Source organism: Lepidochelys olivacea (genome assembly GCF_965140295.1).
Source record: "Lepidochelys olivacea isolate rLepOli2 genome assembly, chromosome: 19".
Lineage (NCBI taxonomy): Eukaryota > Metazoa > Chordata > Testudines > Cheloniidae > Lepidochelys > Lepidochelys olivacea.
Window position 1 is genome coordinate 6,158,166 of NC_140429.1, and position 16,764 is coordinate 6,174,929.

Here is a 16,764-nt window from a genome sequence, read left to right on the forward strand (position 1 = left end):
GCAGGCAGGCAAAGCGGACCCACAAGGACACACTCAAGGCCGATGGGCGGTAAAGTTCACAACCCGCAGGCGACTCCACAGTGGGCAGGCAGAGCCCATGCCACGCACCGAGAGGGGCCTCCAGTCCTGGCCAGCAGCCGTTTGGGACGGGCCACTTCGAGATATGGCGAGTGCCCCGGCAAGCAGCCGCGGGTCTGCAGCACGTGCTGCGGAAGCAGGGCAGGGTGGGATGCGAAGGCATCAAAACTGCTAGCCCGGTGGTGGCCTGCTAAACCCAGGGTTGTGAGTTCAATCCTTGAGGGGGCCATTTGGGATCTGGGGCAAAAATTGGGGATTCATCCAGCTTTGAGCAGGGGGTTGGACTAGATGACCTCCTGAGGTCCCTTCCAACCGTGGTATTCTGTGATTCTGTGAGAAAAAGGGGCCAGCACATCCATTACAAACCCCACCCCGAAGGGGCCAAGCAGCCACTTGCCCTTCCCGCCCCCAACTGAAAGCTTCCCCAGAGGAAAAAAATATCCATCCGTCATCTAACATGGACAATGCAGCCAATCCCTGCCTGGACAACGCCGGTTCTCAGAACACAGCTGGTTTATAGCTCAGAGAGAAGCTGGAGCGCGTTTGCTTACCTTAGCCAGGATCCCACAGCTTCAACAGAAATCTAAACAGCCCCCCACCCTTTGGGGCATCAGGTGCTTGAACCTACATTGATATAGGGAGGAGTAGGAGGCGGAGCTAAAGACATAGCTCCACCCACAACAGCCCTGGGCCTGCCCATTCCTAGAGAGAGGGCAAGAGGCCACTTCGATTGCTTCTCTCGTCCTCTGTCAGTATGGAGTCAGTCTAATACCACCGCTGCTGAATTCACCAGGGCTGCTTGTTGGGGACGGGGCTAGGCCGGAAGCTCTTACATATGCACTTTGAAAATAGATGTCTTGAGAAGGGGGGGGAAGGGCTGGCTTTGCTTTTGACGTTTCTTATTTAATGAGTTTTTGATTAAAGACAGATCACAAACGTGACCTCAGTGTCTGGGCTCACAGGTCTCCAAAGAACCAAGCTATCTGACCCAGTCACGGAGCTGGAAGATGGGGTGGGTGTGCAGGTGGGATATTTGCCTCTGAACGTCTCCAGAGTTTGAGGTGGTTTGGGTCCGAATGGTTTGCCTTAAAAATGTTTTTTGAATAAAATCCTAGGCACCCAGCAATCACACCCACGCCCGGTTCCTGCTGACTGCAGGCCTTTCTGTTTTCTCTGGTCTGGGCATGGTTCCTATAGCATGCCCACCACCATAGTATCAGAGCACCCGGTCCTGTAGCTCCCAAATCACTTTGGTCTGTAACCTCCACTACCCCTGCCTGTCCGGACAGATAAGGTCTCATCTGCCTTTTCTTCCAGCTTAGAATGGCTGATCTGAAATCTCCAGTCCCCAGAGTGTGCTCTTTAAATGGTTTTTTCCACTGCTCCCAATGCCCATCTCCATCAGAAAACCACGAGGGTTGTGTATTGCGCCCTGACCAAGGATTTGGTGCCAGTCTTAAAACTACAAGGAGCAGCAGGCTGGCCCTGTGGGTAAAGCGATGGGCTAGCACCTAGGAAATCCAGGTTCAGTTCCTAGCTATCCCATAGGCTCCTTGGGTGAGTCACTTCCCTAGAGTCTTGGGGTCTCAGCACCCCATTTATAAAAGGGAGATAAGATGAAGTGAGCTGTAGCTCACGAAAGCTTATGCTCAAATAAATTGGTTAGTCTCTAAGGTGCCACAAGTACTCCTTTTCCTTTTGCGAACCCTCCCTTCCCTTCCCTGTCTATGTCAGTGGCCATAGGTTTGGGGCAGAGGCTCTTCCTGGCCAGGGCCTGGTACAGTTAACTCTGCTGATCCGTACTGTAATGCCAATAATGAGATGGAAGCTCTCACCAGACCAGTGCAGGCTGGATATTGGCGAAATGCCCCAGGGGCAGGTACGTGTAAGCACCAAGTACTTTGATCTTGGGAGAGATTTATCAAGGTGTTTAGGCCCTTGCAGGTGCAGACATGTGACGAGGGGGATTTACTAAAGCATCTGAACAGGTAAGGTACCTGACTCCTACTGTCAGGTGGGCATGAAAGGGCTTTTGTCAATCTCACGACGCACCTGCTGCATCTTTAGGCCCTGACATACAGTTGCAGAGTTGCCCTCTAGGTCCTGCTGCTGCTGGACTTACTGCCTGAGATTTCCCAAGCCTTTGGCAGCACTAAACTCCCCGCGCAGCCGGAGTTGAAATGCAATCGAACGCTGTCCCCACCGAAGGCCAGGTCGGCTGAACGAAGACGTTTCCCGCACCCTAAACCAGAAGATGCTTCAGAAGCAGCTGAGGCCTCTTGTGCTGATCCCTTCAAAGGCGAGAGCTCCCCGAAGGAGGTCGCAAGGGAGGAAACAAGATGGTCTCTGTATAAGGTTAGGGTTCTGCAGTTTTACTGCACATGGTTCCCCAGGGCAAGGGGATTAATGCGTATTCGCAGAGAGGGGGGCAAGGGAGGAACAGATGGCTCTGCCTGCCATCAAGATCAAAGGGTCTGGTTGAGGACACATCCTGGAGGTAATGTAATCTCCTCTGTGCTACCGGCTGGGTCACTGAACCTGGGACCTCTAGTTTTAAAAGCACAAACCTTGACTGTCCAAGCTAACAGACCCACCTCTGTTAGGCAAGGCTAAGATCAGCCCCGATGCACAGCCCTGGCGCCAGTGCGGGAGGACAGAGCATCACCCTGAGCCGGGCGGTGGGTTCCATTTCCTTATCATAGGAGTCTCTGGACACTTTACCAGTTACATGGGGTCTGACGCACACAACCAGCTCTGCAATCAAGGAAGGGCGTTCTATTGATTCACAGGGCGCTGGATCAGGCCCATGGGCTGCAGTATCCGGAGGACGGAGCTAGGGAGTGGGGCCCACCTCAGCGTGGCCAGGGGAGCGCTCTCCAGCTTCAGCGTTGACATCCCTGAGCCTCGGAGGGGCTTGTCTGTGTTTCTATTAACCTTTCTTATCTGACTCTCACGGCGTGTCAGTGGGCAGCAAAGGACACCTGCTCTGCGCTCTCCCCTCCCAACTGACGGGCGCTGGTGAGATAAGCCAGGCTGCGTGGGAAGAGGGGGCTTAGTTGTTTGCCTGGGCTTCTATGTGCATACGAGCCGCGTACGGGCGTGTGCTCGCTGTTCATAGGTCTGGGCATGGGGGCGTGCGTGTGTTTGGAGGGACGTAGCTGTACATGCATGTTGTACGTGAGATTGTGTGTGTGTATAAGGGTTATAGTGTGTATGCATACGTGATGTATGATAGTGTGTATGCATACGTGTGTGGAGGTTCGTGAACACGTGCAAATGTGCAGGCGTGTGTAATCATGTGCAGTTTGTACACCTGCATGCGTGTGAGGGTTTTGTAAGTGTGCAGGTGTTCATGAAAAGGTGTGTAGCATGTATACATGTGTGCGAGTGTGAACATAACTACACATCACCTCCCAACATGACATGGCCCAACATTTACTTTTAAATTCCAAGGCATTTTTCTGCCGTAGGAGCAGCAGATCAAGGGAAGCCAGTCACCATGGTGCTAAGATGATGGGGCAGAGCCGCCAAAGCCCTGAGGCTGAAGAGCCAGCGGTCAGCAAGGAACATGGGAGGCATCGGGGAGGGTGTACGGGCATGAGGGAGAAGAGCCAAAATGACTGTGCCCCTGCCAGAAATATAAACTCCCAAGGGCCAGCGCGTGGGAACCTTTGCAAGAGGGAGCAGAGCCCCCAGAACTGACAGGTGCTGCCACTGGCAGAAAGGCAGCCATCGCAATTTTTAATGGGGGGATGGGGTGGAAACAATAGATTTGAAAGAGTCCCCAGAAGGTCTCCCAGAGGAACCTTTGCTGGCTTTTCAGAGCACTTAATTCCTTCTCTGTCTCTCCGCCTCCTTGAGATCAGCCAGAGATTTGTGACAGCATTTCTGAAATATCCCCCTCCTTTCCAGAACAAAATAAAATCAGCCACAGTGCTGTCAAGGTTTGGGGGTATTTTAAGATCCAAAACGTGACCTTCCTCATTTGAATCTATATTCTAAAGAGCCACTTGTTTTCTTTCCTTAAAAAGAAATCCATCAAGAATTTGCAAGCTCTTATTCTCCACTTTTTTTTTTTTTTTTGGTGGGACCCACAGAAAGCCTATGGTCTAGGCTCCCCCTGCTGGCCCTGAGGCACCAGTTCTACAGGCCAGTAAATATGACATGCTGACTTGCGATCACTCTGCCCTCTAGTGGTGGGCCAAGGCATCTACAACAGCCTGCTGCTTACAGCTAACAGAATCCTACCGCACACAAGAAAGAAACTTTTGTGGTTCGTGCTCAAGTTCCTGGGGTCTTACCCAGCAGCGACCAACACTTTGGCTTTGCTTATTGTTCGCTGCACACAGCCATCGCTGTTTGGGCACAAGAAAGCACTCTGCGGTTGCTGTGAAAGGAAACCACTCCGCATGCTCATTTCACACCTCTATGAAATATGCTCGCTCCCACTGGCTTCAGAGGAGGATTCTGAGCATGGACAGCAGGATCAGGTCCAAAGCCAGTGTTTTACAGGAACTTCTGGGAATAAGTTCCTCAGTGTCCTTCTGATCTGTGAGATGAGCCTGGTGACTAACACAACTCACTAATCCAGGAAACAGTGTTTCTTATTCCCCTCTGCGCTGCCCGGGTGCTGTGCCCTTGCATTTCTTAGGCTTCAGTATCCTTTGTAGGAAGGGGATTGGGAAGAAAGCTTTGTTCTGCTGAAATTAAGCAGGCAGCTGGACAAGCCCAAGCTGTGTTGACCTATTCGGCTCCTTAATTCTATTTTAGCATCTCTTTGGCTATTTTTAACCCCAGCAGAAATTCGACAGAAGGGCAAAGGCAGTGAACGGGCAAGGAACATCCATGCAATGTGGGGCAGGAGGGGGGAACATCTGGTCTTGGGCACAGCATCTGGAAGAATTTGGAGGGCTACCACTCGCAGTACATGTCGGAGGCCATGGAGATTAGCAAGGCGGAGGGTTATGGAAAATCCCCTCCACTAGGAATTTAACTTTCCACTGTCTGTGCTGTATTAATGCATTTTAGAATGGGAATGCATTGATTTGGCCGTTCTGTTTTCTCTCGTGTTTAATCCCTTCTTCTCTTTTATGCGAAGGAATGGAGCAACAATATACTAAAGGACAGTATAACGAACAAACAAACGGGCAGAGATTCTGCAGAAGTAACTAGTGGTTTGGAGTGTCCAGCTTCAGGCATTTTAAAGGGACCTGATTTTCAGAAAGAGCCTCTGAAAATCAAGCCTGTTTTAATTGCCAAGTTGGACACAGAGACGCTGAGATTTGGGTGACCAGACAGCAAGTGTGAAAAATCGGGACAGGGAGTGGGGGTAGGGGGTAATAGGCACCTATATAAGACAAAGCCCCAAATATCGGGACCGTCCCTATAAAATCGGGACATCTGGTCACTCTGGCTGAGATCCGCGGCCCCCCACTACCCCCCCCCGATCACTTGTCACTTTCGAAAATTGTGGCCTAACGTTGGAGCCAGATTTGCCAAACAAAAATAAAATGAAATAAAATTTTAAAAAAGGGTGTGATGGGCACTGACCCTTTTGAAAATCGGGGCATACGTGTCACTCCTGGGTGCTGAACTCTGGAAAATCTGGTCCAGCTGTGACAGTAAAATAATACCAACATCTCACGTTTATGGTGCCCTTCATCCCACAGGATCCCAAAGCACTTTGCAACCTAGAGAGACATGGGACCCAGGTCCCTCAGCACTGAAATGCAGCTACGTCTGAACGCACCAAGGCAGCTGCTTTAATGGCACACTGCAACAGCTCATGGCAGGAGGTGAACAAACCAGGGCATCCGACCAGAACCGCGAGAGACGCCTTGGGAGGCAGAGGGTAGCAGAGATGCATATTCATTACAATACGCAGCAAACATCGAAAACACGGTAGTAACGAATCTAGCTAATTATTAGGACAAAATATGTTCAATTTGATGTCTGAGGTTTTCTTCTTCCTGTTACACCAGGGACGCGAGAAGGAAGCGGGGTGGGGATAGAAGAAGGAGCAGAGGAGAGAACAGACTGGCATATGTCAGAAAAATTCTTGTACCGGAGAACATCACAGGACTATGAATACCCGACTTCACAGGCAGAATGTGCATTCTGTATGGAAGACGAGCTGCCGAGGCCCTACCAAAAACACAGGCGGCGAAGGGAGGGTTCGAGGGATGGAGAATTGCCCTTGTTCTGTGTGTATTCAATAGCATCCATCCATCTTAATGAGTTTCCCTGAGAACAGCACAACCTTCCACCAGCCTGTTGATTTCTCATGCGTGCTCCCCCCCCCCCCCCACCATTCATTTTTGCAGTGTAGCGGGGGGATCTTTAAAAGAAAATAAAACCCGAAGGCACCAGATCTAAGCGGCCAGCTTATAGACAGCAAATAGCCTCCAGTGGATATTCAGCCCCTCTGTGCGTGGAGCACAGAGCACGCACTTGCAGAAGCTGGCTGCCCCTCCCCGGGGTGGGTTGCTATTCTGAAGAATAGCACTGGGCTCCTGCCCTGCCCGCCGGGACAGGAGAACCTCAAGCTGCTTCTTCTCAATGGCAGTTAAGGAGCCGAAACTGAGTTGGGAAAATGACAACTGAGTTTAAGTAAGAGCTGAGCTAGAGGAATGTGCTGGGTGTCCACCCAACTCAAGTGATGAGGCCCAAGCTGTCAGCCCAGATCTGATCGCCCCCGAGCACTGGGAAAGTTGGAGCCAGATTTCAGAACCCAGCATGGACTGGTCCCAGAACCACGCTAAACTTCACTGAAGTTCAGCATTGCTTAAACACTCAGCCAGTCAGACACCCAGTCAGCAGCATTACATCACCAGAACAACCTCTCACTGAGCGATCAGACCCCGAGGGCAGGGCCACCCGCCATTTCAAAAAGTAACCCTTTTGTGGGTGTCACGAACCCCACAGTCATGATGGACCTGCTCATGCCTGTACATTTATCACCGGATAAAGATTCAGGACCAGCTCCTGAGCTGATGGAAAGAGGTGCAGCTACCTTGACCTCAAGGCCAGGTGTACACTTCAGTGGAGAACACACACAGTTCACCGCCGCTGAAGATCTGTTCCCTAGCACATTGTATCATGAGTAACAGAGCTGGTCTGGGATGTTTCAATGAAATGGTTTTTTCACTGTAAAATTCTGATTTGTCAAAACCAAAATGGTTCGTGAAACCAGCTCGGTTTCCACCAATTTGAAAAAAGTTTGGGGGAACCAATGCTTTGAAATTGTCACATTTTGTTTTGACGTTTTTGAACTGAAACAATTTCCAAGTCGAAACAACTTTTCATTTCGAAATTTCAGCTAATTAAACTAAACCTAGGTTTCAAAAAGGAGACGAGGAAGTTGAAATCAAAATGAAACATTTCAAAATGATCAAAATAAACCCTCTTGATGGACCCAAACTGAAAATGCTTTCTGGGGTTTTTTTTTGTGGGACAAGAAAACCACTTCCTGCTGTTGGGGACACTGGGGCATGGCCACTAGGTAACTCGACAGGATGGAAGACCACGAGTGTCGATGAAGCCCCCTCGCACTAGCCCCAAGTGTCCTTGGCCCCCCCGCCTGGAGGCACTCGCAGCAGTTATGCTGAGGATCTGCAACAATATGTTGCAGAGTCAGACTGCCTGAAACTAAACAAGGCCAAACAGGGCAGATATGGAAGAAAAATGCTGAATAAAGCAGCTTTATGTATAGTTTAACAAATGATACAAAAAACAAGGGAACTAGCTGGTAACTGGATTGGCTGGCTATATGGATATTTAGGGCAGCTTGCTATTGGATAAGTATGCTGGGAAAAAGGATGTATAAAAGCCTGTGTAACTTCCTGCTCTGTGTGCAGGATTTGAGATTCTATTCTCCCTGTAAAAAGAAAAGGAGGACTTGTGGCACCTTAGAGACTAACCAATTTATTTGAGCATGAGCTTTCGTGAGCTACAGCTCACTTCATCGGATGCATACCGTGGAAACTGCAGCAGACTTTATATATACACAGAGAATATGAAACAATACCTCCTCCCACCCCACTGTCCTGCTGGTAATAGCTTATCTAAAGTGATCATCAGGTGGGCCATTTCCAGCACAAATCCAGGTTTTCTCACCCTCCACCCCCCCACACAAATTCACTCTCCTGCTGGATCTTTTTGAAGCTTCAAATAAACTTCTCTGCTTCTCCACCCCATTGTGATTATTGGGTGAAGCATACCGGGTAGCGAACCAACCCCTGCTGTTGTTTTGCCTCTCAGCACTGGGTGCCGGCAACACTGCCTAGCTTTAATTCCTAACCTTTGGAGAGGTGGCCACATGCCTGGGACTCACAATCTTAATAGGAGACCAGGCCTCTACTGCAGGAAGTTTCCTATCTCGACCTGACCCAGACCTTGAGGAAGCTCTGATCCAGATCGCATTTCAGTTGCCTGGAGCCTTGTCCAATGTAGACCCAAATGGAACCTTTCAGACGCGTATCACGCAGTGGGGACAGCCCTGAATTTGGGCCGTGTGGTTACACTTTACTGAGGTCATCGCTAAAAGCCTTCTCCGAAGGAGGGATTGGAAGGGAGAGGTGGGGGCCATCCAAGCATCAGGCAGTCATGGAAGACAGGAGGGGAAGAAGGAGACAAAGGAAGGTGACAAGGACGGAGAGGACCTGTCCCAGTTCTGAGTATCTGGGTGGAGAAGTTGATCGTGCCACCAGCATTCGGGGAATTTGATCCATTCCACGGTCAGACTTTCCAACAGCACTGGCTTTTTGTGACAAAAAGGGAGAGACTTGTTTGCCCTTGGGCACGACTGGGGATTTCGCCTGAGCTGGAGAAGCACCATTCTGGCAGCCAACCCAGCACCGGGAGTGAGCTGCTGCTGCATCTGAGCCGTTAACCTCTGCCCCTGGAGCCGAGGGTCTCTGGTGCTGCTGTGATGAGTGCAGAGTGAAGGCCAGAGGAGTGGGAGAGAGATGGGCATGGAGACGAGGGAATTTGTGATTTACTTGCTGGTGTTGCTGGTGGCCTGAATATTTGTTTGAAACCTGAAGTGCAATTCGTGCTGGTGGAAAGACGCCCCGCTGCCAGCCCTGGATCTTGGCGTCCTCTCTCTAGCTCAGGTCAGCCAACCCCTTCGGCATGGGCCTCTCTTTCAGCACAAGCTGCACTGAACTTAATGGGGACCTCAATGTCCAGAGCAATTACAACACAGACAGGTCCAGACTCATATTGCCCCACCAATGGCTATCGCCCCTCGACCTGGAGGTCCAAAGGGGTGAATTCAGCTTCAGGACCTACTCAGTCAAGGAGAGATTTTCAAAAGCACCCAAGGTTTTCCCTGGGATGTACCCTCCTAAATCCCTTAGGCACGCTTGGAAATACCCCCTCTCGCTAAGGATTCCACTGCTGCGAGACGTGTTGGTGTCTCTCTACCACGAGGACACCCATCCACTAGGAACTGCTCTGAGATCCACCATACTCCTCTCAGGTAGGTCAGCAAGCAGCCTCAGGGTGGTGACAACTTGCTCCCTACCTAAAATCAGGCATCACATTGAATCTCCCAGCAGCCTGGCAGGCAAAGAGAGCTGCAACGGGGCTCCTGCTGTCTGCAGGCACGTTCTGGCTGGCCTGGGGAAAGCTTCTTCAGTGGACTGTCCTTTGACTTGGGGCTAATTGGAGTAAAGGGGTTGGGAAAGGCATGTTAGTTCCACACACAATGGATTTATCCAAGGGGGTTTTAATTGTGTGTGGAGGGGGGAAGGGGTAGTTCCCCAAATGAGTGTAATTTGAACATCTGTTCCTCTGCTGCTTTAAATTGGCTCTTTCGATGCTGGTGTTAAAGCCTGCACTAAATCGCACAGCGCTCTGAGGAAGGAGGCAGGGGGGTGAGCATTTTAATAACGGGGAGAAAGGATGAATTCTTTAGATCAGGATGCCTGTTGTCCAGTTTTGGCTACACCAGTTTGGGCCTGAGCTTGAAAAAGGATCCATAGCAGCTAATAATAATTAAGGACAATGTTACTTATTCATTATTATTATTATCGCCCAGCGGCTCCAGGCAGAGAGCTGGATGCTCTACACACACTTATTGCAAAAGACAGGTCCTTGCCCCTAAAGCCTTTACCACACAGGGGGCAAATCCTGCAGCCTTTACTCACAAAATAAACCCCACTGGCTCCAGGGCCCCTACTTGCTCCCGGTTGTGCCAGGACTCACGGCTGCTGCGACGCTTGTCAGCTGCACTCTGTATTACACGGCTTTGGCAAAGCAGGCACCAAGCTACAGGGGCCGATGTGCACTCAAGTACAGATGCTGCCCGACAGGAAGCAATCGCCAAGCAGCAGCAAGCAGCAAGAGGGGCGGTTGCGGCTGGGCAGGGCACGAGACAGGTGAAATCGCATTTGGGATTTCGCAGATCTTTAGAATGTCCCAGTTTTCCTGCAAAGAAATAACAGCCCGGCCAAACTGCATCCTCAGTGTCTCTTTAATACCCGAGGCCTTGCCTTTCCCAATTACTATTGTTATTCGTTCTCTTGTTACTATTGTTATTCGTTCTCTTAAGCCCCAGAAGTGCCTATGGAAAATGGCTTAATGATGACAGCCAGGCAGGTGGCCTGGTAGTGATTATTTCATGTCTCTTCTGGACTCATCACATGTGTATCAAGCAACTTACTGAGCCCCCAAAGAGAACTCTTAGCTCATTTATGGACTTCTCACTCCACATTTTAAAAACCCAGCTACGCACCATTTAGCATTCCCCCTCCCACAGCGCTTTTGTGTTTGTACATCCACCTGTCATGCCTTGGCTAGACTGGAAGTTCCAGCTGCGGCGTGTTCTTAACTGGGGTTAAAATAGCCGTGAAGACCTGGCAAGTAGGTTTGAACTCCGGTTAGCCGCTTGAGTTGAAGCCTATGGGTCTACCCTCCCAAGTAAACCTGGGCTCAGACTCAGGTGTAAACCCAAGCCCCGCTCCCATTCACACACAAATCTGTCTGATGTGGACCTGCAGACCCACCCAGGACCTGAGCCTGTATGCCACTGTGATGCAGGTCCATCCTCAGGCATTTTGCAGTCTGGACACAGCTCAAACCCAGGTCTCCAGACTTGCCTCAGGAGAGTCCACCAATGCTATCCCACAGTGCCCTGTGCCTGTCTTTCCCAGCCCTAATGGAAACAACCTTCTAGCTCAAAATACAGCTACTCAGCATTTAACCCTTCCTTTCCCCACAAACTCCTCACGTGCCATAGCTATGGCCAGCACTAACAAGAACTCCTCCAGCAAGCATGCTGCTAGCTGGCCCGAGGAACACAGCCAGATTCCGGTTAATCTCTGATGCGAGGCAAACAAGTCAGGCAACTTCCGCCAGAGCACAAGCGATGATCCTGGTTACACAGCTATATTGCAGCAGCTGGCGGTGCTGGGGATCAACCAGACCAGCGATCAATGCAGAGAGCAAATCACGTGACGCGGGGCTGAGTACCAGAAGGATGCTAACAGCCAGCCCGCTGCTCCTTTTACAAAGAATCTCAACAAACCAGGTTTATTAGGCAGTGTAGAATCACAGAATATCAGGGTTGGAAGGGACCTCAGGAGGTCATCTAGGCCAACCCCCTGCTCAAAGCAGGACCAATCCCCAACTAAATCATCCCAGCCAGGGCTTTGTCAAGCCGGGCCTTAAAAACCTCTAAGGAAGGAGATGCTACCACCCCCCTAGGTAACACATTCCAGTGCTTCACCACCCTCCTAGTGAAATAGTGTTTCCTAATATCCAACTTAAACCTCCCCTACTGCAACTTGAGACCATTGCTCCTCGTTCTGTCATCTGCCACCACTGAGAACAGCCGAGCTCCATCCTCTTTGGAACCCCCCTTCGGGTAGTTGAAAGCAGCTATCAAATCCCCCCTCATTTTTCTCCTCAGCAGAGTAAATAACCCCAGTTCCCTCAGCCTCTCCTCGTCAGTCATGTGCTCCAGCCCCCTAATCCTTTTCATTGCCCTCCGCTGGACTCTCTCCAATTTCTCCACATCCCTTCTGCAGTGGGGGGACCAAAACTGGACGCAATTCTCCAGTGTGTCCTCACCAGTGCCAAATAGAGGGGAATGATCACTTCCCTCGATCTGCTGGCAATGCTCCTACTAACGCAGCCCAATATGCCGTTGGCCGTCTTGGCAACAAGGGCACACTGCTGACTCACGTCCAGCTTCTCGTCCACTGTAGACGCACCCTCTGTTGGAGCCCGGGGTTGACGCCAGCTGCCACCCCCAAGTTAAAAGGTGAGTCCCTGTGTCTTTGCTGCTCTTTTAACGCACGCTAAGAACACACAGTTTACTGCACTGTAGCTATACCCTGAATTGAGATCTCATATTGCCATTACAATACAAATAACAATTAACACACACACCACGCTACACACAGTGCCAAAGCACCAGGGTGCCGGAGAACAGAATAAACCCAGATGCAATATAAGAATCACACCCTCTTCAAACGGAAACACGTTTGAACAAGCAAGGAAGGGAACAGTGATAAATACACAGCGAGTGGGGGCTCTGAAAACGCCTGCGGGGGGGCTGAAGAGAACAAGCGGTCAGGGGCTTTTTAGAACGGCAGAGGGAGGGAACGAGATGGATTTGGGGCGGGGGAGTTCCATGCCACTGGACCCGCAGCAGCCAACACGCACCTGCCCGCTGACTTCAGCCAGGAGTGTCGGGTTCAGAGACCAGCCAAGTCACGGCTAGTGACCTCGACGGCAGGACAGGAACCCAGGTGAAAAAAAACAGGGAGGGGACGAGTGGAGATTGTGGGTGCACCGTGCACACTCCCCGCATGGCTGGAGAACACAGCCCAGGTGTCAAACCTGCCTCGGTCTAGGTTAGATGCCTTGCTGAGGGTCGTAGTCAGAGCAGAGACCACGCCAGGGTTTCTGTCCCATGTCCCGGTCTCCTCCCACATGTGCTGACCTGCACTGCACCACCGCTTCTCTTCTCCACGACTCAGCAGCACCTCCCCTGCCCCCTGCCACCCGGCCCAGGTGACAGACAGAGCGGACATCTGCACTGAGGACTCTTTGCCCGCCATTTGGAGCCACGCCAACCAAACAACCCAGCAATTCGCCAGTGGTTTGTTCACTAGGGGAAACCAACATCTGCCACTTGGGCGAACCATTTATCGTCGCTCTTTGTCTTACTGCCACACCTAGCCGCCCAGATTGAAATCACGGCCCCACTGGGCAAACCCAGCTCTCGAGACAGACCAGGCCCCAGAGGGCTCACCAGCTAAGTAGACAAGACAGAAAGAAATTCATTGTGCAGATGGGGAAACTGAGGCACGGAGCAACTCACCAGCTTGCCCAAGGTCACCCAAGGAGAGGGTGACAGAGCAGGGAATCAAAGCCCAATCTCTTGTGTCCCAGGCCACCCTTTGAAACAAGGTCACCCTTCAGCAGGGCAGCTGAGCTAAAAGGGAAAGGACAAAGGGGAGCAAAGCCAATGAGGCAGCTCCCAGCTCCAGGGATGCACCAGGCTACAGAGCCCCAACCGAACACACGGCCATGGCTTGTCCTCCAGTGGCAGATGCTGCTGCTGTCAGCATGTCACCCGCTCTTTCTAATCCGACTGAGGGGGTGGAGGAGAGGGCATATCCAGGGGAGGACAAGGTGGGCTGCCTAGACTTCCGAGAGTTGATTTTCCCCCAAGCAGACAGGCTTATTAATGACAAGAATTTCCAGTGTGGCAATAAAGTTAGAGCTTCATTTCCTCGCCAGGGTGCCATGGCAACCTCGCACGACTTTGTTTAATTACAAAGACAGATCGCAGCCCTTGGAGCTGTTGGCTCCCCAGGGCCTGCCCGATGGGGAGAGGGAGAGAAAATAGGAGCCACTCCCAGCTTGCGAGGAATAACGGCTCCAGAGGGAGGGAAAGGCTGCAAATCCCCTTCCTGTGCCGTGGAGGAACTTGCTGTCCTAAGTTTGCAGGATAACTAGAGGCTGCGGAAGACGGTCCCGCAGCCAGCCCCTATGCTGACGGTCAGCACTAGTTCACCATTCTGAGTGGGACGGGAATTGCGCTCTCCGAGCAGACCATTGGTCTATCCAACCCAGTGTCCTGCCTCCAGTAATGGCTAAAAGCTGATGCTTCGAAGGAAAGTGAGATCTCCCCCCCTTCTCGTAATGCATCTGGCCACACAATACCATACATGGCGATGTGTTCCTCCTGACCCACATGGTGATCAGCTGGTGCCCTGGAGCATGAGAGTGGTTCACCGTACCAGGAAGGGTGGGGTCTTCTGGTGACCCCGCCCTGTTAGCAGCTGTTGGAACCCAGCATGGAAGTGCTGATGGGTTCCTGCCGACTCATGGCAGCAGGTGCAGCTCATTAATCCTCACCTGGGGTACAAGGAAGGTGCCAGCCACACCCTGGGCTGGAGGAACTAGGATCTGGGCAGAAATTCTGCAGGGAAACCCTAGGCACAGCTACACTTGGGGGAGGAAGCATAGGCTGAGCTTTATGCTGCCTCGTTGTTATTTCAGCGGCTGCTAACAAAGAGCTCCCGGACGACGGGGGGCTTGGGTGCTCGCCCAGAGTGTAGGTGGTCTGATCTAGAGGCAGAGTAAGGAAGTCTCAGCCTGTTTGCATTTAGCCTCCTCTTGGCTCGTAGCAACATTACCGAGTTCCATGCCACTTCCTATATGGGTAGGTCTTGCCCATGAGACTTTCGAGCCTAGCTCCCCTCTGTGTGTTGATTGCACTTTGCATAACAGCAGGGGGATTGCCCCCAAGGACTCCGCTCCACACTTCCCATCTTCCCAGCCTCTAGGTGAGGTGCAGCTTGCCCCCCTCCCACCCCAGAGGAGGCTGCATTTCGGTGCGGCTTTGAGATGAAAGGTGGCTTGGAAACTTGTGGTATCATTGCTATAATACCCATGTTATTACCACTCATGAAATGATCCAGCCTTGTTACAAAACCAGCTACCCGGATTTCTGCTGGAGGATCCCCTCTGGCAGTGAATATCACAGGCTTGCCGCACAAGCTGCAGGGGCGATGCTGATCTCAGTCACCCCCGTGCAAATCGGGAGCCATTCCACTGAAGTCAACGGCGTGACTCTGGATTTACACCAGTGCAGCTAAGAACAGAGTCTAAGGAATTCCCTTTTACTCGGTGTAAACTTACCAGCCCTTAATTCCATCAACTGGTTTTTTGCTCGGAGCAACCGAGACAGATGCTAGTTCTGAATCACACCTATTCACCCCAGCCAAGTTTGGGCCTACCTCCAAACTCAATGGTAAGTCCATAACTAGCATTGAGGGGCTGACTGCATGTAGGCACTCTGAAAACTCGGTAAACTCCCCCCACACACACACCCCTTCCTCCGTCTAGATCTTCCACACGGCCTGCTGGATAAAACCAGAGGCTAGATTCTGTTCTCAGCCACACTGGGGTAAATCCAGCATAACTCCATCAAAGCCAGTGAGGTTAATCCCAAATTTACAGTGGTGTAAAGGACAGGGCCGCCCAGGGGATTCAGGGGGCCTAGGGTCTTCGGCAGTGGGGGTCCTTCTGCTCCGGGTCTTCGGGGAACTTCGCCAAAGACATGGAGCGGAAGGACCCGCGCTGCCGAATTGCCGCTGAAGACCCGGAGTGGAAGAAGCGGCAGTGGGTCCTTCACTCCGGGTGTGTTTGGCAGCCCTGAAGGACCCCCGCCGCCGAAGTGCCACCGAAAACTCTCTTGGGGGCCCCTGTGGGGCCCGGGGCCTGGGGCAAATTGCCCCACTTGCCCCTCCCCCTCTGGGCGGCCATGGTAAAGGAGAGCAGCATCACACCCTGGCAGCGCCCATGTGGGCGAGGGTGGGTGTGATTGGCGTTGGTAGGGAAAATCCTGCACATTTTTAACAAGCTTTCACACATGCCACAAAGAAGCCGAACGGAACAACATTTTGCAGCACACTTTGCCAGTTTCCAACTCAATAATCATTTCTCAAACCTCCAGGCCACCGTGTTTTCAACTTTGCCATTTGCAAGAGAATTAGCAGGGGAGGAAAAATGCTTCTTTTCTTCCACAGGTTGCGGGTGGGCAGCAACCATTACATCAGGGAGCCATTTAGCTGTGGGATTAAGGCAACTGGATAATCTCTTTTAAATTGTCAGCGCTTAACAAACAGTAAATACAAATAGCAGGCAAACGCTGGCCCGTCACTGTGATGAAGGATAGGGGAGGGTGGCCACCAGAAGGATCAGTTTAAAATCAACAATGAAGACAGTGAGATTTAAACTCTCTGGGGATCCAATCACGTTGACTTTTCCCCTCAGTGGAGGAGGAGAAAAAACAAACACAAGCTGGACTCTGACAGCCTGGATGGTTTTCTGCTGCTCTGATGGCCAGGAAAGTTTATTTGGCAGCAAATTAATCATTAATGATTATAAACACTTATCCTCCCCTAGAGTCACTGACCCCATCCTTGTGTCTAGCTAGAACCTACCCTGAGATGGCCTGATGGAGCTAGGCCATGTATTGTTGGCGGAGAATTTAATATCCTTATTGATCCACCCGGCAATCCAAAGCAACACAGACTCTCCTCCTGAAGCCCAATGGGTAATTAAGTGTTCACTGTCTGAGCTCTGTCTCTCAGGCCCGTCCGACGGATGGAAAGAATTCACTTTTCATTCTGCACCACGCGAGGCCCATTCTGGAACCGA